This window comes from Erithacus rubecula (assembly GCF_903797595.1).
Source record: "Erithacus rubecula genome assembly, chromosome: 1".
Taxonomy (NCBI): Eukaryota; Metazoa; Chordata; class Aves; order Passeriformes; family Muscicapidae; genus Erithacus; species Erithacus rubecula.
Window position 1 is genome coordinate 98,224,855 of NC_136658.1, and position 26,693 is coordinate 98,251,547.

The 26,693-nt window shown below is 39.4% G+C and overlaps 3 long non-coding RNA genes across 4 annotated transcripts; 2 read left to right on the plus strand and 1 right to left on the minus strand.

Moving 5' to 3' along the window:
* Positions 1 to 905: 905 nt before the first annotated feature.
* On the plus strand, positions 906 to 11,782 carry LOC306809144. The gene is made up of 3 exons (XR_013776177.1): positions 906 to 952; positions 10,430 to 10,559; positions 11,617 to 11,782. It is a non-coding gene; the product is annotated as an uncharacterized lncRNA (long non-coding RNA).
* Positions 10,073 to 25,508, minus strand: LOC306809135. The gene is made up of 3 exons (XR_013776172.1): positions 25,389 to 25,508; positions 17,366 to 17,498; positions 10,073 to 10,090 (listed from the first exon to the last, which is right to left on the minus strand). It is a non-coding gene; the product is annotated as an uncharacterized lncRNA (long non-coding RNA).
* On the plus strand, positions 13,232 to 16,604 carry LOC306809127. 2 transcript variants are annotated; one of them, XR_013776170.1, is made up of 4 exons: positions 13,232 to 13,279; positions 14,170 to 14,264; positions 15,158 to 15,294; positions 16,045 to 16,604. It is a non-coding gene; the product is annotated as an uncharacterized lncRNA (long non-coding RNA). The 2 variants fall into 2 exon arrangements; XR_013776171.1 differs by having other exon boundaries at positions 15,219 to 15,294.
* Positions 25,509 to 26,693: the final 1,185 nt, after the last annotated feature.

Below are 26,693 nucleotides of genomic sequence, written 5' to 3' on the forward strand. Positions count from 1 at the left end.
CTGAAAGAGGGCTGGTTTCAGTTGGATATAAGGAAGAAATTTTTCAGTGTAAGGGTGGTAAGGCACTGGAGCATGTTGCCCAGAGAAGCTGTGGATTCCTCAGTCCCAGCAGTGTTCAGGGCCAGGTTGGATGGCCTGAGCAAGCTGCTCTAATGGGAAAGGAGTCCCCACGCATGACAGATGGATTGGAACTAGATAGTCTATGAGGTCCCTTCCAACCCAAACCATTCCAAGATTTTATCAAATCTTTTTCTCTCCAGTGTATCTCCATCCACTTCAGGAAGAAATCAAATAAGCAGAAAGGATATGGATAACAGAACAGGCTCTCAGTTGGCAAGCAGACAAACAGGACTGCAGTGCTCTCAGTTTTCCCCTCTCTAAACTGCTCATTAGCTTTGGAACTTGGTATCCTTATGCATCTGTATGAATGGATAAAATATGCAGGGCTGGCAGGGCTCTGGCCAAAGGAACATTGCTTTTGCAGGGGCTAATGAAGGTTGTGTCTACACAGCTGCAGAGGGTGTGGCTGCCTTGGCTGTACAACTGCTGCTTCCACAGACACTGAAACCATGGGTTTGGCTGGGCAGCTGCCAGGGACTGTGCTGCTCCCGGACAAGCCCAGTGAGAGGGAAGGAGATGGAGGAGCTGAACTGTTCCTCATCTTCATTTCTGTTGTTCTGGGTCTGTCTGAGAAAAATGGCTGTTAAGGAAGGCTGTGTGTAGGTGTAGAAGAAATTACTGGTGACCTTGCCCCTGATAAGTCACATTTGTACTAATTACCAAAGAAAAGGAACAGCCTTGCCCTTAATGGGTTGCAGCTGTGGCTAATAAAGATAAGTGTGATAAAAGGAGTGGGTTGGCTAGGTAGAGGGAACCTTGAAGAAGAGGATCTTGAGGAGCACTGGGGAAGAAGGAATAAGCCAAAGAGACACAAAGGTAATACAACAAAGAAGTGAGTTGCTACTGTAAAATATCTGCTGTAAGGTTAGTCTGGGTCTGATGGAGCTTGCAGTCATAGTTTGTAAGCCAGTATTTTCAGTCACAGTCCAGCAGGGCACAGCCAGCAGTCAGAGCCTGCAGGTGCACCCTACAGCAGGAGCTTGCTGTAGCCAGTCAGGGTGGCCAAGCTGTAAAGAATAAAATGGGACCCTTTTCATATTGTTAAATGAGGCTCTGTGCTTTGGCTCACTTCTACTCCTAATGAGAGGTCTGATGCAACAGTTGAGAAGCAGCACCTTGCAAAATAAAAGTATGAATACATTAGTTTTCAGAGTACTAGCATTGTATGACTTAGTGACCATCCATTTGGGAAATTTTAATAAGCTTTTTCTGCCAACCTTTATACTTTAAGAACAAGAGAGAGGATAAATCAAGGAGCTGGAGACACCTTTTTTAAGGATGTGGTTTTCCTTGTAAGCAGTTCTGTAATGAACTACCAAGCTAGTGATGAAAGTGTCATGAAAAAATCTTTCACATCTATTAACTTAATTCAAATTAAATTTATAAGGATTATTTTTGTATTCTGAGTGACTGAAACTGCAATCTTCCTGCACTAGAGTGAGCATTCCCCAGGAAATAAATTGAAAGTGAAAAGGCATTTTAGGCAAATGGAAGGAAATAAATATCTTAAGAGGTTTTCTCTTGCTTGTCTTTTTACAGACAGTTGAAGTAAAGTGACTAAGAAACTCAGAATTTGTCAGTTATTATTAAAGTCAGACAGCAAGGAAATATTATGTGGACAGAGTATTGGAAACATCATTGTTGATACCATTTAGTGAAATGATAAAAATTAGGAGGATATCAAAACCAATCTTTTCCTTGAAACTCACAACACTAATTATTTCCAAAGAATTATGAGGCCTCTTTAAAAGAGACTTTAAACTTCATGGCAGGTTTTAATTTTTTTTAATGTCTTTAAGCTGGGTAGGAAAAAATGGCCAGTTTCTTCCTTCCCATTCTGATCTCAAGGTCCTGGTCTGCAAGGAGACAGTCACTGGCCAGGAAACAGAGTCCAGTGGGGTGACCCAGCCTCACTCATCTGTTCACACAGCTTCAGGCTCTCCTACTACAGAGGAGAACAGAGCCCCAGCTTCCCAAGTGAGAGTGAAATTCTTTTGTTTGTCAGGTTGAAGTGACAAATTTGGAGTATTGCACCTCCCTTAATGTTCAATATCAGTTTCTATATTTTTAAGTATTCTTAAAATACTTAGGACACATGTAAAATGAAGGATGTGATACAGAGCCTTAGTGATTAATATAAAATGATACAAGTCGGGGCTTTTCTGCTGCATTTCCTTTCTATTAAATTATTTTAAAAATACTAACAGTAAATAGATTTGGGAATACTTGTGGGGAGGTGCTTTGTGCTTGCAAGGATGGGGAATAAATTACAGAAAAACAATATTTAATGTGGATGAAAATAGTTTTATTTTTAAAATTTCTTGTCTCAAGTTAGATACACAGAGCCATTAAAAAAGCTTTATTTGCTGCAAATCAAAGCTACAAAAACCTCACCCTATATAAACATATCTGATGTTTAAGAACACAGAAAAAAATCCTGGCTTCTCTAAATCCTGTGTCATTAGTCCATCTTCCCTCTCTGAAAGTAGGAATTTGCTCATGATATTGTCCCCCTACTACACTGAGGCCCTGTTCTGATTATATGCACTAAATAGTTACTTTTGAATGTTTCATGGCAGAAGCAGTAATTTACATTTGTGCTGTGTGTGTGCTTGAATGGCATGCTTACCCACTAGGATTGTGTGTGTGTGACATAATTGATTGCACCAGTCTTTAGTTCTGAGAAAGGAAGGGCTAAGTGGAACTGGTGGAGAAAGAGGTTACTCCTGCTTTGAAGGTTAAAAAGTGAGGTAATAATAGAAAAACTAATCATTATTTACTGCTATTGTAATGATGGAGAGCCTGAGTCTTATGTTTTGCCTTGAAGAGTTCAGTGGAGAATACCTCAGTGAGTTGCAGATATTTCTAAGTGTGTGGATTGCTTATTTTAGGTGAGAAGACTGAGCTGTGCAACAGGTGATGGGGAGTCTGGATACCATATGTACTATTTATATGACTTGGCAAAACCTCATGACAGAAATGATCACCATGAATGTAATTTAATCCTTTAACTCCTTTACCTTTTTCTACTCACATCCATTAATCTGACCTAATTCCATTCCCATTATCCTTTTCCCTTGGAAAAGCTAATTTTTTTAAATATTGCATTGAACTTTTAATCTAACTTTTACCCTCAAATAATCAGTAATGGCTCTACATAGCTCTTCACACAGTTAGGGTTCTTCCTGCATGTGCCATTTGTGACTTCTGTGGATGTGGTATGACAATATTTTCATCTCATCCTAGCCTATACCAATACAAGAGCTGCTGCTTTGTTTCCCCCCTAATTGTGGTATTCTCTAAAAGGCTTTTCTAGAAAAAGAAAGCTTTCAAACACTTCATCAAATCCAGGGTTCTACTTCCCCAGCACCACAACCTCTGCTCCCTGCCTTCAAGACAATTCATGCACCAACAACTCCACTTTGCTCTTTTTCTGTGTCCTAGCAGTTTGATCTGGCTGGGGTGTTCAGTCATAATGAAAAAATCTAATACAGTAATGAGCATAACCCATTAACACTTGTGAAACTAAGAGTAGTCTATAAGCCTTCTGCATAATTGAAGTCATCAGAAATGACTAATAGTCAGAATATGGGAGGTGAGGAAGCAGAATAATGAAATTATCGAGGTATCCTGTTAACTGCATATTTTTTCTTCACTCAGCAGATGGTATGAAGGTGAAAATTTTTTCTTTGGGAATGTTAGGTGAAATTCACCCTTGAGATACCAACTAGTGCATAGCTTGTTTTTCCACAATTTTACTAGTGTGAAGACAATTTGTACACTTAGACACACTAAAAAAAGCTATTTGTCTGTTTAGTTTCTGGGTTTACTCCATTTTTTTCTAGGTATTTTTCATTCTTGTGATGCTTGATGTAGTAGGATTACTTGTGAACAGGAATAATACTAATCTTTAAATTTGTAAAGCAATATTTCTCCTAAAACACAATATCTGTCTGCTTTCCTCAAGCCAAATAGTGAATAAGAAATCTGCCTGGGGGCTTGAGTCCTGAGCAGAGTCCAGTTTTGTAAGTCTGTGAAGCCTTTGGACTCCCTCAACAGTGCTCCCTAAGGCAAGTTGTTTTCTTGTGTTAAAACAACACCACAGCGGAGTTCCTTTGTTCTGTGATACAGCTTTGGTATCTTTCAGATGGATGCAGTTGTCTGAACATAATGGCAAGTTTTTTGGTTTTTTTTTTTTTGAATCATGGAGTTCATGTTTGTTCGGGATTAAAAAAAAATTTCTATAAAAAGCTCATGAGTATAAAGTCTTGGAAACAGCCTCATAGCCAACCTGGGTGCAGGGTCTGACTGTTTATATAGAAAAGCACACCTAAGGACTATGGATGTTTTGTACAAAAATACAAGTTCTTAAAGGTGTAAGGTTTTCCTCCTGACTGAGATTATTGCCTGTTATGAGGGAGGAATGTATGAGAATGGGAAATAGAGAGTGATTCTTGCAGTTAGTATCTTCAGCATTTTAATACTACAGGGTGTATTCAACACAGTGATCTCAGTCCTGTGGGAATCCCAGAAAGGGTCAGGTTGAAGTGAGCACAGTGAGTCACCAACCTCCCTGCCTGAGCAGGGTCATCCCAGAGCCCATGGCACAGGATTGTGTCCAGGCTCTGGAATATCTCCAGTGAGGCACACTTGAACCCCTCTCTGGGCAATCTGTGCCAGTGCTCAGTCACTGCACAAGGAAGAGATTCTTCCTCATGCTCAGGTGGAACCTGCTGTGCATCAATTTCTGCCTCTGGTCCTATTGCTTGGCAGCACTCAGAGCCTGATCCATCCCCTTGACATCCTTCAGATCCCTGACAGTGATGAAGTGCCCTCAGTTGTCTCTTCTCAAGGCTGAACAGGCCCAGCTCCCTCAGCCTTTCATTGTAAGAGTGATGTTCTCCAATCATCCTCCTGCCCCTGCTCTGGTGCCCTCCAAGGTCTCCATGTCTGTCCTGTGCTGAGGAGCCCAGAGCTGGGCCCAGCACTGCAGGCTCCCCTCAGTGGGCAGAGTGGAGGGGCAGGATCCCCTCCCTGCCCTTGGCAGTGCTTTCCCTGCTCATCCCAGGGGCCCTCCTTCCCCCCTAACATTGTTTTGATTTTGATCCCTGCTGCCTATCAAACTGATGTTTTCATCAAGCTGACTGTGATTATTCCCTCTTTTCCCTCTGGACTTGTTAGGGATAATTTAGAGTTCTTATCTTTCTCAGGTACATCATATTCATCAACAAAGGATTTTACTAACCATTTTATTGCTCACCAATGCAGTCTTGCTTTCATTCTTCCCAACTAACTCTAGTTTTTATTATCCTGCCTATTTTTATAACACCAGCAAACACTTGTCTAGTCACCAGCTGCTTTCAGGTCTCTCAGGATGAGATGCAAAGCACTGATTCTACTGCATATCACTATTGCATTGCACCAGGGACTTGGCCCACTGTAAGGCTGACCACTAGCCCTATTCTTTCTCTAAACTTAAATTACTGATAAATGTCAAGTTAGCTTCTTAAGAACCTTTTTTGACTATATTATACCTCTTTCACAGTCACTGACTGATTCCTCCAAAGACATTTGACAAGTTGGAGCAGTACAAGTTCCCTTCTCAAAGCCTTGTAGGCTTGTCTACTATAGAGAACATTTTTCCATACTTTCTCTAACCCTTTCTTTTATTGCAAAACCTACTGATTTTCCCAGGACAGCTCTGAGAGACACTGTGCAAGCACAAACAACAAGTACAGCAGTAGTGGTATTCTTCAGCTATGGAATGTAAAGCATTTCTGAAGTTGTGCAGAAAGTAATTGGCAAAGGTGGAAGTAAGAGGGAAAATGAAAGAGAAAATCACCAAATATAACCACAAGTAGGGAGTGTACAAATCTTGGACTTCTTCAGGAAAGTTTTTTTAATAAACAGATTTAGACCCCACAGAGTGCAGAAGAAAGATTCCTGCAAAATTATGTGGCCTTTGAGTCAGGTTTAAAATCTTGAAATCCTCAGTAGCCTGTCTGCTCCCTCATAATACCAAATTGTACTAAAAAAATTTATCAGAAGACTGGAGAATACTTCAAAGGAAATATGCACAGTACTCCATAGGAAAAAGTGTGTTATAAATGTGAACTCAATTTGATTTACTTCTGTCTTTGATAGTAGAAATATCCTGTAGCTGAAAACAGCTGTAAGCATATTCAAATATGGAAAAAACATCTTTAGTGGTCTCCTTGTCCTTGGGCTGCTAAGTATAAAAAGAATCAAGGATTTCTGCTAGTCATAGAGGTAGGAATTCACTGTCTTTGTGCATAAAATGGAGAAGAAAAAGCTATTGTGTTGGTTTGATTTCCTCTCTCCTTAAGAAAAAAAGGTTTATTTATCAGGTCAAATTTAGAAGGTCAAGTATCCACTGGATTGGAAGGAAAAACTGTAATGTCATGATAAATTTCAGAGGTCAGTTTCCTCTACCTTGGGACTTCTAATAAAGGACTTAAGGATGTGAGATCTGGTTCATTTGCATTGTTTGGACATGTTCTCATGCCTTTAATAAAGGCTGTGCTGTTTCTCACTAGCTGTGCACAGGAAGGTTTAAGGGACACTGCAGGTTGCACACAAAACACATCTTGTGTGGTAGAAGAGACTCTTGTCCTTTTATAAACCAATGGAAGAACTTAGGACAAAAATCAGCAAAACAATGCACTGTAATGAACAGATCTATCTTTCACTGTTTTAAAAATAAATGCTACAAAAATGGGAGAATCTTTTCAAATAGAAAATACTACCACAGGAAAACACTTTTGATATAAGTTGTAACAGAATACATGTCTCTTCTGTGGAAAGGCCACTCTGTAAGAAGGTGTGTAAAGCATGTGTGCATTTAGCAGGCTGAGGATGGGAAGGAATGTGCCTGTTGTGAGTCCTTGAAGGGGAAGGATGAATAAATTCAGAGTGGGAATTATGATTCTGCAGATTTTACACTCTGTGCTCAGAACTGTTATTACAAATTCTAATAGATGTTGGAAGTCTATGATCTGTGATATGTCCAGTCTGTATGAATTCTCATGTTTATCTATAGACAACTTTTATATGTGGTACTAAATAATAGTCATTTTGCAAATAATTACACTTAGGAGTATTTTTCAAAGATAACTATATCCTCCAGTTATTTAATACTGTCAAATAAGTTTTATTTGCTGCTAGAATGCATGGTAGCATTAGCAAATCATCACTTTAACTCATTTCCTCAAAAAATGTAATATATGAGTCTTGTGGAAGTTATTGACTATTTTAGAGGGCAAAGTATCAATTCTGTCAGTAAGAAAGATATTCCATTTCAAATTTTCATGACTTGCCTAAGATCTTTCTTCATTTCTCTAAATAAAAAGAATTAAGATTTCATGGCAGAGTTATGCAAGACAAAACATGTTGGAAATAGCTGACATTGTTGGGAGGGGTGATATGTGGTGTACTCTATCAGTAGATCAAAGCCTCTGCAACATTTCTGGGATACCAGAGGTCCTCTTGAAGAATTTCTGTGTGTGACACAAGTAAATTGTTGAGGCTTTCACTGAAAGTCTTGGAAAATCTCCATACAAAAGGCAGAAAAAGGAGGGATAAGACAAACATAAACAGAATAATCCTGCTGATTGAGAAGGTCCTTGCCTTTATGAATAGCCAAGTGCTGTTGGGCTACAAAGAAATAAGAATATTAAATAATATAAGCCACTTGAAATGGAAAAGGAGATGGGGACTGTCTGAACAGCAGCCTGCCTTTATCTCCACAAGTCTTCAGACTGATGGTGGGAATTCTGTAACAAGATTGGTGACTCTGCCAGGCTGCATCACAGGATTCCTGTACACAGAAGGCACAAAGGAATGTTCTGTTTCTGAAACAGGCCTGGCCAGAGGGACAGACACATGTACATATCTATATATACATACATAACCATATGCATATGTATATTGTCTGTGCATATATACAGCCTGGCAACCTGGGCACAATGAGACAAGCCAAAAGGTTGTTTTCAGAATTGCTTGCTCCTTGGAAACTGGAACATGTGAAATTGGTTTGTTATCATTGCCAAGCTTTATGATCCATCCTGAAAAACCTGAACTAAAATGTTTTGGATGGTGGTTTTTCCATAGCCCTTGCCAAGAACATTTATTTTGTGACTATGTTTTTTGCTGATGTCCAGGGGCACCCTGAACTGCTCTTCTCCAATGAGTGCCTGTCCCATGGTCAGTACCTTGTGGAGAACTTGAGTATCTCCTTATTATAACAATCTTCCTTTCCCTCTTTCCATAGAGAATATACAAGGCCTTTTGGATTTCTATCAACAGCTCATTGGTACCACAGGGCACTAATAATGTTCAAATACTTTGCAGTGGAGAAGAATTCTTCCTTTGATAGAGCTTTGAGCCTTGGGTTTCAAAGTTGATGGTGTGACTTTTTTCTCAAGGAAACAAATTAGTTAGAATCATATATTTTTTCCTGCTCCAACTTGAAACAATCAAGAAAGTATTATTTTTAAATATAACCAGCTCAATTGTCAAGATTTGGTAACACTTGACAAAGCAAAAATCTTCATGCACTCTCAGATTTATCATGTGGAGTGTTTGTGCATGGGAATGGCTCTACTCTAACCCCCAGTGACCACAGAGGTATGGAGTGGCTTATTCACTGTGTCTTCAAAGTATTTGTACTTCAGAGATGACAAGAAAAGTCTCCAGGTAAGTAATTTGTGGGATGACAATTAAAACTACAGTTCTTTCCTTCTATGAAAATATTGTCAGATGTCCTTTTTTATAACAACAGTTGTGTGAATAGTCACAACACTGAAGTGATGGGTACATAATGCAAATCAGATGGGATGGGGATGGTTCTGCAAATCCAGTATTTAACTCTGAAAACCCTTTCAGACCTCCTAAATAAGAAGTAGAGCATTCAGTGGGGAGTGCAGCCATTTTAAAAGTAGGACTTCATGCATGACTTTCAAGCAATCATTTTTCTTTTAAGTGCATCTTAAATATTCAAAGGCATTTTCTCTGCAGAGCAGCTTTTAAGAGGATTGGTATGCCAGACACACTTCATGTTGTCCTTATCTTTACTTAAACAAATCAGCTTGATGCTCTGAAGTATCAAACTAAAATCTGAGCTGAGCAATGTCACAAAAAGAGCTGTTTGTACATACAAATAGCATCAATTGCACCAAGCACAACAGAAAACACTGCCAACTAGTAAATGCATTCAGATATGAAGTGCAAATTTTTGGCTAAGGGGCTCTATGTCTAGGGATGTTTTGTCCAGAAGAGTTGGTTTAATATTAACTAAAGTAATCCCATAAAGAAAATAAATTTGATAATATCCTGATGTGTGAGAAGGGAAAAAAAGATACAAACATTTTCAATATTAGGTCTTTGTCAACTCTATGGGCATTAATCAGTAAGCTATACATTGGCATAACAATGAGTCACAGAATGACTTCTGGAGCAAGCAACATCTTGAAACTCCAATGAGCCAAACAGGGAATCATCCTAAGGGAAAAAATTAAACATGTAATGATAAATACTGTGTGTAGGAGATTGAAGAGCTTAAACTCAAATATTAACTGAAAAATCCTCACTATTTAAATGTAAATTTACTATAATTAATTTTCAAATTGTACTTTGTTTTATAGGCATAAAAAGCACTTCCAAGAGTTCTTTGGATATGACCAATAGAGAATAGCACAAGTAACATCATCTGACACAGAATAGCTTGACTTCTAAATTTTGTGTTCCCTAGTGACTAAAGCAAAAAATGTAGATTCTGATCCAGAGTTTGGTGTGAGGTGAAAAACTCCTATTGGTTTTAATGAGTTTTGTAATTACCTCACAGTAGCTCCTGTTCCTCCTTTTGTTAAAACTGGATCAAAATGATGCCTGTGATTGGCAGTCAGTAGCAGTGGTGGGGTCACATATTTGAGTTCAGGCCCACACCAGCTTTCTAGAGAGAGGGAACAAGAGAAGAATAAAATGCAAGGCAAGGTGGGTTGGCTGAACGTACAATTAATGCATATTTTGGGATAGTGGTTATAGATATTAGTGTGCAAATTAGTGATACAGAGATACACTGCCATCATAATAAGCATAGAGGACCATAAAACATTAGAAGTTGTTTCTCTGTACCTGGTACTCTGGAAGGCAGCTTGCATGTTGGAAGTCTTTTTCTGGTCCTGTAGCTTCAGTGAGAGTGAACTAAATGCATGGAAATGTGTTTGAACTTTACATCCTTGAACTTCACAACAGGTATTTCTATATGTACCTTTGCTGCTTTTCTGGGTAGAACTGGTGAGCTGGGTCTGGACAGGGGACTGCAGACCACACAGCAATTGACCTGCTTGGAGATCAAGGCTGTGAGGCAGCTTTGGGCATTTAAAGGAAGAAAAATGTTCAGTGAGAGTAAAGCTACTCAGGTATTACTGCAAATGATGCCATGAATCATTAAACCAAAATGGTGTATTAAAAATTTTGATAGCAATGAATCCACCAAAAAAGACATTACGTTTCTTCAGCCTTGGATAATCCTTTAGTGTTTTTTTTTTTTTTTTCCATTAAGTCCTGGTGCTTCTGCCATTTTCTCCAATTGTCAAGATCAGATTAAAAAAATGGATATTCCTCTATGTACCCTGGAAAGTATGGTTCATAGCTGCTGTATAAGGAGCAAATTATTGCCCTATTTAAGCAAATGTCAGCAGCTGGAAATGCTGTAGGAGGTCTTAAATGCTTTCTAGGAAAAACAGAATTATATAAGACACAGAATAATAAAAACAGCAAAATTAATTTTGTTTCAGATTCAAACATTAATGTTTACTAATTTTCAACAAAAACAGGCCCCTTGCTGTGTTATGAAAGATAATTGCCCAAAAAAAAAAAAAAATTTAATGGATTTGGTAGGATTAAACAAAGGACTTATTTTTCAGCTTCCTAATGCAGAAAAAATGGACATAAATTGAATGATCAAACCTACATAAGAACTTTCTAGCAAAGTTAAAGAAAGATTTTAAGCCTTTGCCCAGGACTGTAACCATGAGGCTGTCCTAATTTTTGGAAATGAGATAAAAGATGAAAAACATAAAAGATACAACCACTCCTTAAAGTGGTTGTAATTTTTTTTAAATATTGTATTGAATTCTTACCCTTCTTCTTTCATAATAAAAAAGTAGTGTGCAGCTTGGCAAAAGTCCAATATTTTTACATTGGTAAACTAAAAAAATTATTTTCAAAATATAACAGCAAGGTTAAAATCCAGAAATGTATTAGAAGTGATTCTTTGGACAGTTTCGGGAATACTTATTTGCCTTTAAGTGTGGGCATTTAAATGACTAATTAGAAGGTTGGGTGGGGACAAAACAGTTTAATTTTCATACAAGCCAATAAAACTTTCAGAATTATTTCATTGCCATGTAGTGTCAGGAGCACCTTGATGTGGTTAGTATATTAGAAATAGAAGATACAATCTTGTTTCCACAGAGGCCAACATGTAATTTTCCCATTGGCTCCAAAGGCAGCAGCACTGAGCAGTAAATTAATGCAGAAAATGAAGCAAAGCAAGATGTTTCATTACTAAAACAAAATGCTTGTTTTGTGCCAATGCCAAGGTTGATGCCAGTGCTGCTACTATATTGATGTAAACTTAATTATATCCCCTACAGCCTGATTAAAATTAAACTTAAAATCAAACAGAACAAAGGCAAATACTTCCATCACAGCAGAGTCTGCAGTTTCATCACAAGTGGTTTTACTTTGAGTATTGACTGCTCGAAACTGCTTTTATACTCTCTGCTATGGCCATGCTCCCCCCAGCAAAAAGCACCAAACCTATGAAGATATAATCCAAGAACCCACCTTTCTTTGCTTTACAGTCTTCTCAGTGATGACAGATTTTCCTTGGGACTCTGTTTTTCTGTACTGCTCACCATGCAGCATGAGTCAAAAAACTTCAACATTGAAGCTGATTGTAGATCAGTGGATTTATGGATTCAAAACCTGCAGCAATCTATCAAAAAAATATTCCTTTCCTGAGGTCCCAGGCATTAAAGCCATGACATTTAGTGCAGTGCTCTGAGTCAGGGTTAGCTGTCATGCCTCAAACAAGAAAAACTAATGACTTGTCAGACAAAGTCTTTGATATATCTGCATGTTTTCCTTTACAGACCGGGTAAGAGCTGCAAAATGAGATATATCTAGCATCATATAGTTTATATTCTAAACTAAACTCCACCAAAAGTTTTATTTTTCTGCTAGAGAGACAAGGCATACATGTAGCAAGACTTTCTGTACTCCACCATTGCTGTTGCAGTCAGTGATGTTTGACACAAGTTTCCATCTGCCACCCCAAATTTGTTGTTGTTCCAATTTACTGCTGCTGCAAACCCAGTTCTCTCAACTCCTCAATAAATTACTTTTAAATATAACCAATAAATAGCACCTCCCTATAACAGAGACCTTTGACTGTACATAAAACATGCTGGTGATCAAGATGATCCCCACAGTGGTGACTCTGCATCTCACCATGGAAATGACTTTAGGCCATTCTGGTACTGAAGGCTTTTTTACCTAGAGTTTATTAAAGCCTTTGACACCATTTCCCTGTGGGCCAGCATTCTCCTGGAGAAATTGGCTGTTCTTGGTTTGGATGGTATGCCCTTGGCTGGGAAAAAGCCTGGCTGGAGGGCTGAGCCCCGAGATTGGTGGGGAAGGGACTAAAACCATCAGTGATGTTCCCCAGGACTCAATGCTGGGGTGTCCTGTTTAATATATTTATCAACAATCTGGTTGAGGGGATCAAGTCTCTTCTCCCCAGTAATAAGAGACAGGGTGAGGAGAAATAGCCTGAAGCTGCACTAGAGAAGGGTTAGATTGGACATTAGGAAAAACTCCCTTCACACAAAGGATTTTCAGGCATTGTAGCAGTGTGCTCTAGGGCAGAGGTTGAGTCTGCATCCCTGAAGGGCTTTAAGAGACCTGTAGATGTGACACTCATGAACATGATTTTGTGGTGGACTTGGAAGTGCAGGGTTAATGGTTAAGCTCAGTTATCTGAGAGGTCTTTTCCAGCCTGAATGATTGCATGTTTTGGTAATTTTTAAAGTGCTGTCTCACACATGTGCCTGAACATATCTGAAGTGCCTAGGTAATAAAAAATACTCCTTTCCAGGAAGTTTGTTGCAATCTGACTTCCTTTTTACATTACCATGAAGTTTAATAGGAGGTTACCATAGTGGTCTCTTATATTCCTTCCAGTTTCCTCAAAACTAATGCTGCCAACAAAAGCAGACTCATCTTTGCCAAATGTTAATACTCTGGATTAAGAGAAGATTCCACTGCCTCTTTTCTCTGCCTCTTTTGAAATGTCTGCAGTCCTCAAATCACTTTTTAAAAGAAGAAAAAAAACCAAAAAGAACCCCTGCATGAAGCATTTTATTTCATCATTGAGAATAGTAAAGGATAATGTAGGGAATGGTTGGAGAAGTAAAATCTGTGTTTAAATCTCCTTTAAAGGTGCCACACAGAGCAGCAGAACACTTCTCAATGTTAAAGTGGGGTATGGTTTAACAGCAGCATATTCTGTTTTCTGCACAGCTGAAAGCATTTTCTAACATATTTACTTTCAGCCTTGCCCAGTGCATAACGTCAGAGGGAATTAAGGGCACTGTTATATAACAGCCTTAACTCAAGATCACTAACCCAGTGACCTCTCTCAGTAACTCAGTTGTGTCTCCTTTACACTCACCCGTTTTCAATTATTCATTAAGGGAATTTAGCTCTCACTTACTCTTTACATTCACTTATTTTCAGCATGATTTCACTGACTTCATTTCTAATATATGTGTCCTGACTGTTGGCAGCTCAAGATGGTGGTTCAGAAAGGGCCTATGCTGATCTTAAAAACATTCTCTCTCCCTAAATTCAATATTGCAGTTCTTCAAGTCAATACCTAAATGATTTTAAATCCTCTCCTTGATCTATGTGCTGTTTGTTTTATTTTATAGAATCCTTGCTTTTTATTTTTTCCCCCCTCAGGTGTTCAAAAGCAGTAGCTGACTCTTCTCTCTGCTTTATTTATTCTTAGTGTAATTGCATGTGGGCTACATGACAGCCAAAAGAATAATATCAAGGTACCCTAAACAGCCATAAAATTAATGTTCTGCTGTAAATGTAATTTGCAAACTCTATTTAATCTCATCAGATTTGTGCCTATATTAAATTAAAGTACAGGTCAAATTAAAGTCTAGAAATACTCATGATTCCAATATCTATATGCACAGTAAATATTTAGGAGAGCTAATATCTTAGGTTTCAGATACATTTAGTGAATCTCAGTCAACAGCCAGACACCAGATTTGAAGCAAGCATGAGGGAAGTTGTGCTATGTATGAAAATCCAGCCTGGATCCCAGGGGCTGGCATGGGCAGAGAGCTCTTCAAAGGGACAGCAGGTTTTGTGGGAGTTGAAGGAGGGCTCAGCATGGTTTCCTCTTGTTTCTGCAGCCACACTGCACCTCATTACCAATTTTTCAGCACTATGCTTTCTGGTTGATGGCTAAGGGGGAAAGCTGAATTGCAGATGACATTGGCCTGGTCATGGTTTTTTTCCTTGGGAATTCAGAATGTGTTGATGGCAGAGTCCTCTCTGCTGATTTGCTACACAAGAAATAAGGCATATTGCTCTGGTTTCTGAACAGGACAAAATTAAGCAGCTTAACTGCCAATAGTTTTGGAGTGTAATCTCTCTGTTAATTTACACAAATATGATGTAGTTTACCAGGGATGGAATATCAAATCCTCATGAATGGTCATGATGCTGCTGTTTAAATGGTGTGCATACTTCTACAGGATGACATGTTACTAAACATTAATGTTTAGTTAGCCCTATTTCCTTTTTCCTGACAAGTTACAGGATCAGTACTTGGACAAGATTTTTGTCTGCCTGTTTTGTTTACTGATAAGACCTTGCTTACCACAGACTGATTTTTGCCTATTGAGGTCAGACTTCTTGTGTTTATGTTCAGCACAGGATCAGGATGGCATCAGTTGCCTTTTACATGACTAAATTAATCTCTCCACCTTCAGCACTGGATTACTAGCAAAACAATTTGAACTTTGCTTGGATAACTGTGAACACAGCCCTTGCAGATGATGTGAATGGGTAAGTATGAAACACTGATTTTTTTTTCCAGCAGTCTTTTGACATGGCTGATTACAAAATGAGATTTTATTGTCCCAACTGGAATGAATGAGATAGCTCAGCCATTAGTTTTTGCCAGAATAGTTTAAGGCCTTTTTTAAAGGAGGAGAAAAAAGAAGTTTGATCCAAACTATTATAAAGTTGCTGGTACTAGTACCCTATATTACTGATTCACAGAGAAGATAATATTTCTGTTACCTCTTTCCTTAGTTAAGATTAGATCTCCAGTAAAAATTTTCTATAATTTCTGGTTAAATTTTTTTTCCTGTTTTATTTATTGTAACATTAGGCCTTGGCAGGTGGACAGTGTATGAGGTATATTTCAGTCATGACAGAAGTAAAACTTTGAGAGGAAATGTAATAATGAACATTTTTGTCCAAGAAACTGCCTAGTCTGAATCTAGTCTTGGGTCTCCAGACCTTCTAATTGTCACAAGTCCCACTCTCTGACATTTAAATTAATGCTTTACAGAAAGTCCAGCTGCCTGTTTGGTGTCTTCCGTGTCTTTTTTTTTTTTTTACATGGCCATAATAATGGGAAAATAGAGGTTGTTTTGCTATCCACCTGGTTCTGAGTGAAAATGGAAGTGTTGATTTAACAAGTGTACTCCCACATGCTTGGGGTCTGGGGTTTTTTCTCTGCAAACCACAAAAAAACCTTGAGAATGACTGAGGTATTTTTGTGAATAATCCCTTGCATTGTGTGGGCAGGGTGACCAGAGGTCAGAAGAGTTCAGGGGAGGCCACTCTCCATTGGAATTTGATTCCTTCATTGTTCTGTCAAACCTGGAGTTTTGACCTCTGGGGCACATTGTAAATCTCTGTTACTCATTCAGACTTCTGCTCTGAAACATTCACTATGGAAAGAGTAGTGGGCTCTGTGTGGTTCCAATGAGATTATTCAGCCCTCTTTAATATTTCATACCTGTGCATAAAGCACATCCTGGGAAAGCATTTATATCCTGGCAATACAGTACAAATAAACACTGAAGAAGTGAAAGTTGAAAATGGGTTTGATTTTATCCCCATTTACACAATTCAGTGCAACACAGCTGGGTACACAATTTTAAAACACTTAATTAGCATATAAGGTGGCATTGGTAGTTTTTGCTGCAAGGGATTCGTTCCCACTGTTCTTTCTGTAGTGAGAGGCTCTCTCTGCCTATATGGCAGTCTGGGAAAGCATAGCACCACAGGAATGTGCAAAAGACCTGTCTGGAAGGTTTATGCTCTTTTTGTTTGTTATGCCTTAAAAAATAAAGGGTTACTCATGCAGCTGTTCGTGGGTAACACATCAAGGGGCAGCTTGCAGCTCCTCATACAGTGAGTAGAGGGGGCAGATTTCTGCCAGTCAAAGGAGGAGCTGCCAGTGCAGGATGTCAGCAAGCACAATCAGCTGCTCCATGGCACTGGGACAGGGAAAATGGGAGGAGTGGTGTGGTGGAGGGTCAGCAGTCAGAAGTGAGGCAGAGTCAGAGTGTCCTGTAACCACTACACAGGGTGTTAAATAAAAGTGGATTCCAATTTTTTTTTTTTTTTTTTAAAGGAATAATCACATCTACAGCATCCAGTTCACTAGGTGTTTGATCAGGTCACAATGTAGACTTGTATTTCTGACTGTCTTAGGCCTTGGTGGCATTGAAGTTTCCAGTCTGCAGTTTTGAGTCTGTTTCAGCCCTTGCCTCACTTGCACTTTTTTCTTTCCCAGTCTCCCTGTTTCTTGTAAGTACACACACAGAGATGAAAAGCTAGAAGCTTTGTGAATTCAAGGGTTTTTTTCTCTACAGATTTTTATGTTTGTTGTTATTAAATTAAAAAAGCATCTGTGTTAAAATTCGTGCTGGTTTGCTCCATTTTGTGCTAGTAAAGGTGCTAATGAAACCTACAGAATGCTGAAAATTCATTCTGTTGTACTGTAGCAAGTAGTTAAAGGCCACCTGTGGGCTTACAACAGCTGGAGTGAGTATGAAACACCATTAAAATTAATGCTCTGTATAATTCATGAAAGCTGTGTGACATCTGACAGGTTTACCTGGTTATAGGCCAGCTCTGCTGCACTTCTTGTGGCTGACCTCAGCCCATAGTGCCCACAGATGATGGGGGAAGATGACAGAGACAATTCCTAGATAAAAGAATTGCTGAAGCAGGCAAAACACGGTCTGTACCTGTAGTGACAAAATCAAAATTTTTAGGGACAGGTTATGCTAAGGCTATTCATGCTTTTTGCAGATTCATGGAATAATTTAAATTTAATTAATGAAGCAGTTAATAGTTACTGCACTGACTTTGCAGTCTGTGGATCACTTCAGCAAACACATTTTGTAACAGTAGGAGTTCATAGAAGGCATTATCAGGGAAACCAACCAGCAAGGAGTTTGAATAGTCTAATCTTGAGGTAACAAAAGCCTGAATAACCATTTCAGGCTCTGGATCAGATACAACTGGCTGCAGAATGGTGATATTCTTTAAGTGTGCCCAACAGGATTTGGATTGGACCCAGGAAATAAACCAAAACCCTAGGCAAATTACTATTAAAATACAGACAACATCAAAGAGCAAGGAAATAAAAAGATTGAAAGAAATGTTTTGGTGCAAGCATAATTTATTTTCATTTTATCAACCTTTGCACATGAGAAGATTTTTTAGTTTCCAGGACTGCATATTTTACAGCCATATCAATACAGCAATCCACATTTTCCTCTTCCACTGAGCTTTCCTCCTGTTAGTTGAACAATTAGGTGTTTCTCCATTACTGAGTGTTTTATTTGTTGTTTGTTTTTTTCTTTGCCTATTTTCTTCCTCTCAAAAGCCCTCTTGACATTAAAAGAAGGGAGAGAGAAATATTCTCCTTGTAAATTAAAAAGCAACCAGAAGAATAGAAAGATAAATTTCTTTTGGCTGTTACTGAGACAGAAAATTAAGTGAGTTCATTAAAAATTTTTATCTAGAGAGAGATACAGATGGTTAAAATAGAATTGCCTGTTAGTATAACAGTTCTCCCAAAAGAGGCTTGGTGCAGTGTCCCTTAAAGTCAATCACATCATATGATCCTAATAACAAGCAAATACAGTCAAAACAGATCAGCACAAAATTTGAAGACCCAGCTCTTCTATACATTCCTGGAAAATTTCCACTGACACAGAGACTTGTAAGGGCACCTAGAGCTGAGATTCATCCAAAGATGATGAGAAATTCCTCTGTGCTAAAACCAGAGTAGGCAAAACCAGGAGAATGAAGCTTGGCAGAGCAAATGACAAAAGTACTATAAAGTCAGAAATAGGAAATAGCATCATAATTAGATGAAAAAAAATAATTTCAAGAAGCATGAGACACACTTAGATGCTGAAATTAAAAGTAAAGTGTGTAATCACGGTTGAGCCCACTTTTGTGCTCTAATGAAATCTAAGGCTGTGACCAGATGGATTTTTCATATTCAGTAATTATTTGCTGGAACTTTTAAAGAAAACTGTTCAAATTATTATAGACTGGATGACTAAGGACTGCATGTCTGTGAAATGAATTACAGGTTTTGAGCAGCTGCTTTTGTGTACAACCAAGGCAGTTTCTCCAGTCCTCTCATCAGCAGGCAGGTAGCACCATTAGGGTATTTTGTGGGAAAGGTTTAACCTTGGCACAGAATTCCAGACAAAAAGGCAGGGATGGTGTGATGCCTCTGGATCAGGGGCTGACTGACACATGTCAAGTGGCTGGGATCCTATTTCTCCCTCTTTCCACACTATCAGGGCCCTGTCCTCTGGTTTTATTGTAGCAGCTCTTGAAGACTTGGACCACCTTCCTTTAAATCCCTGTTCCATTGCTGCCCCGTGTGAGATTCGGTTGTGTGATCCTTTAACTGCCCCTGTGAAATAAATAATTCATAAGATGAGCACACTTTCAGTTTAAGCAGTGCAGTAAACTGCAACACTCTTTTCTGAATAAAGGCATCTCAGTTAAGCATTAAAAGGTTCTCATATGCCAGGCTCCAGCTTTCTTACACATCCATGCAGGAGAACCTAATTAAGGGCTAATAATTTCTTGTTAAGTTAGGGGAAATGTAGTATCAGTTATAATTGGGAAAATCTGCATGCAGATATCTCCAGTTCCTACCTATTACAAAAGATGCCAACTTCAAAGACTTTGTTACAAAACCACCTATTTTATATTTCCCCTTAAATACACACTGGGGGTTTTGCTAAATGCTGACTGTCAGAACAAAGGGTCAAAGCTTAGTGCACATGCATAAATATGTTACTGTAATACCTTTTATTTATTTTGGTATGCAGCTACATTCTCCTATTTGTTTCACATCTGTCACTCAACAAAACTAAACTAAACTTGACTAAGTGTCAGGTCAAGGCAGGGAATCCCCTTTCTTCACACTGCTGCCAGTATGCCCTAATTTAACTTCTTCTTTTCTCTAGTGAAGAAATAGGAAGAATATTTTATTGATTTTCTGTTGATTTTTTTTGAACAAAGGAAGTAGGCTGATTTCATTAGTGTGTGTTTGCTGATATCAAAGTTCTGGAAACTGTCATCCATATCATCCCTGAAGTCTATTTCCTAAATGAATTTTAGCTTTGGATGCTTCTGAATAAATAGAGATAAAGCCCTTTCCATTTTTTATCATGGTAGGCAATAGGCAGAGTGCAGGAGAAGACAAACTCCTTATCCTGTTAGGAGTCTAAGCCCCCCAAAAGTAAAACAAGGCCTTGGAACCCACTGTCTAACAAGAAATGCAATGGCTTCCAAATTTGGCAAGCCCTTCATGTTAAATCAGATTAGCTAAATCTCCACAGTGAACCATGTGTAACGCTCTGTGACTTCCAACAAAAGACATTTCTGAGACTAAACACTGATTTGACAGGAAGTTTGACAAATCCACTCCAACAACTATCTTTGGCATTCCAAACAAAATGGGGGCATTTAGAGAAAAAGTGAAAAAAGCACAAACCCCCCCCAATTGCACACAGCTCCAGTGAGATGCAGAACTTCCCCATAAGTGCCCTGGTGCAATGTAGCTTTGGGCATTTCAGCAGTGAAGCTGAGCACAAGGGGTGGAGCTCAGGGGGACAGTGCCTGACCACCAGCATCTGTCTGTGCCCATTGTGCAGCCCTGTCTTTGCTTTGGACAGCCAGGCCTTCTATTCACTGGACAGTACTTCCAAAACACCCTGCTCCTTGGGAGTTACAGCACAAATAGGTTTTCAAACTCTCCTGGTTTAACCCCAGCTGGCATCTAAGCCATTGGAGTCAAGTCACTCGTTCACCCTCTCTGATGAGATGGGGAGAGATTCAAAAGGGTAAAACTAAAAAACTTGTGGATTGAGATAGAGTTTAAGGTAAAAAAAAAGCTGCTCACACAAGCAATCTGAAACAGGAAAGTCCTTCAGCCCTTGCCATCAGCAGGCAGATGTTCAGGTCTCCATCCTGTGTGACAGCAGCAGGTGAAGGCAAGTGCCACAGCTCTGAATGTCCCTGTTCCTCCTCCCAGCTCTTGTGCTGAACGTGGCATCCCAGTGTGGGATTCCCCTGTGCTCAGTTAGGGTCCCCTCCCAGCACCTTGCACACCCCCAGCCTGCTCACTGTGGGGTGGGATGAGAAGCAGAGAAGGTCTGGAGGCTGTTTAAGCACTGCATAGCAACAGCTAAAATATTTGGGTGTTATAACATTCTTTCCATCACAATTCCAAAACACAGTTCCTTACCAGCTACTATAAAGAAAATTAACTCTACCCCAGCACAAACTAGCCAAATGTGATTGATCCTTTACTCTGCTTTGATGATCCCAAAGAAAAATATGTACTTTGTTAGGTTTTCTTCTTAGCAAATACCTTTAGATATCTCTCAAACATGTTTATATCTACCTGTGCTTCCAGGCATGGAGAATGCCCCTTATGTAGGGCTGTTAGCCTGAATCCTAAATATTCCCATGATAGCTCCACATGACATGACATTCTTCAATTTAACATTACTCTGATTTCCCATCCTTAACTGCAGAGCACTGTCAAGCATCAAGGGCTGGACCAAAGGCAAGCTGAGAAAGTTCACAAGAAAAATAGTCTCCTGGGACCCATCCTTCCCCAGCCTCATCTGTGCTACTGACATGAAATTCAAAATTATGGATGTGAAATGTATGAAAAAGAAAAGATACCTTGTTGTTTATAAAACTACTGATGAAAGGGTTTTCTTTTCTCAATTAGAAAATAAATAAATATTTAAAGTGAACAGATGCAAACAAGAACCCTCAAACTAATTCACTTTGGCTAATCAATTCCACATTGGAAATAAATTCATGCAAATCTAGGTCTTCACATGAACACATCTTTTCAGTGACATGTTCATAAGGTCATTTGTTTCAGATTAATAAATCAGACAGTTCTAGCAGCAGCATATTCACCAAGACCAACCTCTTTAATCAACAGTTCATTTGATTCATGGAGGAAGGTTGGCCTCCTCATGATTGCTATTTTCTGGTTAAGAATATGCTGAAGCTGTGGAACACAGGATGCAGATGGGTTTCAAGGAGGGCTGGTGTTTATTCTGCCCAGTGGAGCATGCTGGAAAGCTTTCCTTGTACCGTGAAATATTATGCTTTTGTCTGGTAAGTCTGTGCCAACAAAGCACAGGCAAAGTAATTTCTAGCACACAAACACTTGGAAAATAGAGGATCAAGGAGCAGCAAAGAAATCTCAGAATGGGAGCGTGTGTTCCTTTGCACTGAAAGTAATAAAGGCAAAATTAATATATCTTTATTGATATGTTAAATTGAAGTTTCTTATCCTATTTGTGCAATGAAATCCACTGATCTAATAGAGTGAATTATACTGATATTTTATGTGTTCAACACATCTTAGAAATTTTATACAACATATGTCCTTGAGTTTCCTTTTCATGGGCAAGGTCTCATCCTATGGGAGGAATTCTCTCAGTCTCTTCTCACACTTGTGGTCTTTGGTGTGTGTGCTGATTTTTCCCTGGGCACATCCCAAGCTGGAAGGAGCTGGCTGCAGCCCAGCCTGGCCTCACTGTTCTCCCCTGGGAGTGAGACTGCCCAGGAGGGATGGGCTGTGCAGAGAGCACTGTGGAACTGACACCAGCAATTTAAACATGACCTAACCCTGGTTTTTTGGCTAGTAGAAAAGACATGCTTCCAAGCCAAAAGCTGCTTTTCTAACCAGCTTCAATGTGTGGGAGCCAATCATCAAAACATGGTGTCTATTTTGGTCTTGTTTCATTGTGTGGGGTCCTTAAATTCAAGCTCTGAGAGGCTTATTATAAGTTGAACTCTTCATTTCCAGAGCTGCTACAGATTGAATCATAAAAACAGCCCTTGGAGAGAGAATTTATAATATTACTGTATAGTTTTAAGCTCAACTTTTAACTCCATATGCAAACAAACCTGATTAAATACAATATCCAAAGAGGAAAAAACATAACTTTTTTTTTTTTTTTTCATTGACTTGGAGTTCTTAGGTCAAATACTTTCCACAGTGGACCATGAAGAATTGTAGCTGTGTGTAAAGCAAAACACATGCTGTCATGGGGCCCTGATCCCAATTACCTGCTCTGCATTGCCAGGTGAGTGGCAGGTATTTGCTGCCTACTCATTCCTTTGAGGCTTTTAAAGGTGAGAAAGTATCACTTTAAAAACTTGTTTCAAAATCTAATGTCTTATGTTTGCCTTACACTTGTTTCACTATCCAGTTACTATGAGAATCAAAATCAAAATTCCAGTAGTTCCTGTGATGCACTGAATTAATAACTGGATAACTCTTTATCATGAGAAGCAAAAGGGGGAGAAATCCACTGGATTATTGGTCATGTGCATGCAAGTGTTAAAAATAAGAAAAATTAAATATAAACCTTCTAAATGGACTCTTTATTAAAATTGCAAAAGAAAGGGAAAGGGAAAGACACAATGTTCCCTCTAAGTGTTAAAATGTGATTTACAAGTGAACTAAGGTGATGGCAATTCTTGATAAAATGGATTCAGGTATTTTTCATAATTATATTACTGTAATAACTGGAGACTGCAGTAAGATTTTAGTCTTCCATTGCTCTAAACCTTCCAGTGAAAAACAAGTTAGCAAAAAATATTCTGTGCTCCAGAAGGTGTGTTTGTGCAGTGTCAGGCTGTAAACATAGATGGGACAGATGATAATAGAGAACAGAAGACAGAGAATAAAAAGGGGAAATTGGGGGTTAAATAAATAAAAATGAACATATGGCTAAAATTGATTGCAGCAATAGTTTCAGCTCCCCTCACACTGAATCCTTTAATCTTTCATTTTCTGGTTTATAAAGGAGAAGGAAATAATGAGGCAATAAAAAAAGCCTATTTGTATATTACATACAAATATGAGAGTACAGAATAGTGCTTTTACTAATTTGTAATTTAGAAATGTTCTGTGGAATGAACAATGAAATCTCTTAGTCAGGAGTCTGGCTCTGAGTCATTGTGAGGGATGCAAGCTCACATGTCAGTCTTCTCTCCAGGTTTTAGCAAAGCCCTTCTGTTTCCACACATTAGCTGCTCTAGTATTTAGCAATCAAGAACACTGATGAGCTTTTGCAGAAGTAAATTCCTGGTTATTTCTTGGGTTTTGTTGACAAATCTGTACATACAGAAGAGTTCTGAAAGGGAGGCTGCACTGAACGGTTCATTTTAGAGTGTTAACAATGAACAAATGGAAAAAAATTCAGGTAAATGACTGCATTAGTAAGAGGCAAGCCTGTTAAGTAAACAAGTTTTATTTAAACAGTTTACTTTTTTAAAATTAAAACCTAAAGCTTCAAGACCATGTATAATATTTAATCTTATATTTCTTGTCTCATTGAAATAATTGGACTGTAAGGTGGACTTGTTCTTACTCCTATTCTTTCTTTGTCCAGTGTGAGACAAAGTAAGAAAAAAATTGTGAGAATTTCATCACAATTTAAAAGGAGAACAGGATGTATGAATTTCTGTGCTAAGACCTCTAAGACAAGAAAATGTGAAGGGGATGGTAAAAATGGTTAGCTAGAGCATTTCCCTATGTGCTTTGGGCCTCAAATCTTCAGCTGGTAGAAGTCACCACAAATACATTAATTTCTTTCAAATCATGCCTGCTCTTTAGTCTCAGTAGAGGTTGTCTAAGAATGTAATAAAAAATAGCTTGCATTGACAGGCTTTTAAATGGCAATACTTAAAACAAGAACACATGTTTACCAAAAAGAGTGATTTTCAATGTCTTGGTGCTTCCAGAGAAAACCATGTTACTGGAATGCACAGGTCTCTTGTAATGCATCACACAACTCATGGGGGAACACATTCCTGGGCTACTGCACCTCCACCTGGTGCAATTTTATCATTCCACAGAAGACTGTTCTGTGGATCCCAATGTTTCCATTTCTTGAGGCTTTCTCTCTTTTTATCTGTGAAAATATTGCCTGTGATTTGTAAGCTGATGTTCAGTTTCCAAAAATCTCACACTACATACTTGAGCAGTTTCACAGTGGCTTTACCCTGATGATCTCAGGCTCCAAAAGGGGGCTCATATCTTTGTGAGACAGACTGAAAACTGGCAGGAGCTGTGCCAAGCTTTCCTGCCTCTTGGCCCCATGAAAGGATCCTTGGCCCTAAGCATTCCTTCCATTTTCCCTCTGGTGTTAGCTACATATTGCTTAGCTTCCTATAATCCCCACCTTGTCACACGTATTTTCTCTTCCAAGGAATGCCCTGGAAGGAAAAATCATGCTTTTCCTTCCCATGAAACTGCCCTTCCATTCCCTTGTTGCAGGCTGAGCTGTCTGAAATGGTCCTGAACAATGCATTTAAACACAGGGATGGAGGTGGCTGCTCACCACCCGCCCTACTGAGTTTCAGCCCTGGGAGCTCAGGTTTCAGCCCTTTGTTCCCTGCATGTGGAAAATCCTTCTCTGCAAGGAAGAGGGCACAGAGGGTTAATGTTTGAGGAATGCAGGGCCGGGATTAACGTTTGTGGCAATTAGTCACTCAGTGGAGCTGCCTGTGCCTCAGTTTTCCTGAGGCTTGACACAACGGGGAATTTTACTTACCTGAAAATTCTCTTTTAACCTGAGAAGGGCTCCAAACTTCAATAAAATTGGACAAATGAACTTGAATCTCCTAACCCTAAAGCAGTGAAATCAACTGCATTTACAAATTTGAAATACAACAGAAATGAACCAAGCAGAGACCAAGCTCACCTGGAGCCCGGGAGAAGCCGAACCCTGCTGCTCCCTCCCGGCTGATGGGCACAACCCGCTCAAAGTGAGCTGGCAACCTGCAAGGAGCATCTCTGGGGTACACACAGAGCCGATGATACCATCGCATGCCCCCTCCATGCAGCAGTAAACTGTATTTAAAGGCATTATAGATGCCTGCTATGTAATTACATCCATCAGGGAGAGCTGCTCCCCGCGTTCCCCCGCTGTTGCCATGGCAGCGTCCCGGGTTTGCAAAGTGCAGGGCACCCGCTCTTAATTATACTCACAAAGCAGCTGCATTTCAAAGGAATACAATAAATACAAAGTTGAAGTGAGGGTGCTGCACCGGAGTGATATGAACAAATGCACTTTGGTCACGTCTGCATCTCATGCACTCTTCACACCCATTGCTGGCGCGTTCTGCCTAATTCCCAGCTCCTTTTGTGCATTTATCAAAAACTCCCGATTTTTGTCTGGCAGAAAATGCAGTCTGTGTTGCAGGCCCCAGAATTATCTCTGCTGCTAACCTGGGAGCTGACTGTTATGAAACCAAAGCAATTGAGAGAGATCCTTTCCTTTCCACTTATCCAAATGTGCCAAGGGGAATGTCCCTTTATTAAGCGCTGTAAAATGCCATCTCTGCTCTCCCCTCCTGCTGGTGCCCGACTCACCCACCCAGCAAATGCCCAGTGAGCTGCCCCTGCTGCAGTCACCTGTCTCAGTGCTACCACGGTGGTTTTGGTGGCAGCAAAGGTGACACAATCAGCCTGAGCTACCAACATGACCCTGATCAAGCGGAACCTGTTCTGATGCATGAACCACAGCTTGGTGCAGCACACACCACCAGCACAGTCCTTGCTTCCTTGTGGATGAATAACATGGAAATTGCAGTTGATATAAATTTACATTTTGGGAAATTTACATTTTTACCCCTATAAAGAAACAAGGGATTCCCTCATTCTGAAATTAATGCTCACCCTGAAGTTGAACAGGGCTTATACAGATGCTGGATTGCAGATATGAATTATGTATTTTCTGGGGGTGGAATGTCATGCAATTTTAGTGTTATTCAAGCCACAAAGATCCATCAGAGGAGAAGTAATTAGAATATTTCAGAGACCCAGATTTACATTTCTTAAAGCTCGTGAGCAAAAT